This window comes from Mus caroli, chromosome 8 (assembly GCF_900094665.2).
Source record: "Mus caroli chromosome 8, CAROLI_EIJ_v1.1, whole genome shotgun sequence".
Taxonomy (NCBI): Eukaryota; Metazoa; Chordata; class Mammalia; order Rodentia; family Muridae; genus Mus; species Mus caroli.
The window spans coordinates 885511-887310 of record NC_034577.1 but is presented as its reverse complement, the minus strand read 5'-3'; the positions used below and the strand labels follow the sequence as shown (position 1 = coordinate 887310).

At 50.0% G+C, this 1800-nt stretch overlaps 1 pseudogene; it reads right to left on the bottom strand.

The window, feature by feature from the left end:
• Positions 1-1105: 1105 nt before the first annotated feature.
• LOC110300720 lies at positions 1106-1427 on the bottom strand (annotated as a pseudogene).
• Positions 1428-1800: the final 373 nt, after the last annotated feature.

Sequence of the window (1800 nt, the reverse complement as noted above, 5' to 3'; positions counted from 1 at the left end):
GAGGCGTAAGGGTTAGAATCTTGGATCTTTGTTTCCCAGGTTATGGTGATAGAATTGGAGGGGGGAACCCCTAAACTCAGAAACACTGTGCACAAAGAATTGCTGGTCCCATGGAAGCTACTGATCATCGGATGAGGAAAGATGTGCTAAGCCTTCACTGGCTCCAATCTGAACGCTTCCTCCCAGAACCTTGCCTCTGCATTTTTACATTTCCTGCTTGCTATCAGGAGCTCCCAGTCCACAGCAACGCCTCCAGCTCCTGGTTCTCCTCCATTACCGATTTTTACTGTGCTTCTGGCTAAATGGGACACACACATCTTGCATCTTTTCCTGCAACCTAAATCAGTTAAGAAGACCAAGAAGGTGATTGCCGGAGGGTGGGGGGAGAGGGCAGAATCACTAAAACCCACTGAGCTTTACCCACCCCCCCAACACTCCTCACCCCCCGTTCTCTTTAGCAGGACCTTCTCCAGTTCAGGTCCAGAATGCTAGGGTCCTGCCCTGTCAGCTAGAATCAAGGTTGCTTCTTGTGCTAATCCGCTGTCCTGGCACATCTGATGCTAGGGCAGGAGTGTATCATCAGAGAGAACAAAATCCACGAGGTATTTTTTCTCTCTCTTTGTCTTTTTGAAGGAGTCGATTATTTCAAGCCTAAGCAGGTCTCCAAGAACGGTACAGTTATATTCCACCCTCTTGCCCCTTCCCCAATCCTAGGACTCTCAGGTTCCCCTTTTCTGCTCCTCATGCTCACGTGCCACTGTTCTGACAGCCATTAGGCAGTTCTCATGTGGGCAGCCCCCCCCCCCTTCAAGTCAGGCTGCCACCATGCAGCCAAGGGTCCGTTCCAGCTCGTAACTGTTTTCAGCCAACACTAGAACAGAGAAGCCAAGATCAACTCACAAACAGATACAAAGCAAAGAGACAGAGAGACAGTGATTTAGAGGCCAGTCACCAAAAATGATGGTGTCAGGGTGGGAGGATGACCCCTGATGGCAAGGCCCCTAAGTTGATGGAACCGAGTGTGTTCAGTCACTCTCTCACGCTTGGGTAGAATGTTCAGTTGGGCAGCATTCACATGGATGCTGGACCGGATGGATGCTATCAGGTCAGTCCCAGCCATTGTCCTTGATCATGTGTGCTAATTTAATGATGTATTTGCCTTCTTTATATTTCTGACTGCTTTCAAAAGCATGTTCATATTTCCAGCCCAAAGTGGTTTTGCAGTTTTCACAGTAAATGTAGTCCTGTTAGCAACACCCGTTCTTCTGCAGACCGCCAGCCCACATTAACTCTTGGAAATGAGTTCGTCGTGATTGGCCAAGTGAGCTCGGCAGTGGATGCAGCTGTAGGTCTGGTGGCAGGAGGGTAGGTATGCCTGAAAAGTCTTGGATCTTGTCATCTTCACCATTGGCGCTGCTGAGCGTGGGGCAAACTCTGGGACAGCCTATGAGGCACTCCCACAGGATGGGTCGCACGGGAAACAGCAAAAGACACAGGTAAAGGCCGTGGTTTGGCAGGGGGTGGGTGTGCGGCAGGCTCCACACACTGGTGATGTTTGCAGAAGGAGGACTCTCTAGTAGAGATCTAGAGCTGGTTCTCAGCAACCTGGCAGTAGGCTGCCCGGTCCGGCCAGCGCCAGGCTTGGCTGCTCCGGAGTGCTTGGCGATGAAGGACTGCAACTATTTGTGACTATTGTGAAGGGTGTTGTTTCCCTAATTTCTTTCTCAGCCTGTTTATTCTTTGTGTAGAGAAAGGCCACTGATTTGTTTGAGTTAATTTTATATCCAGCTACTGCACTGA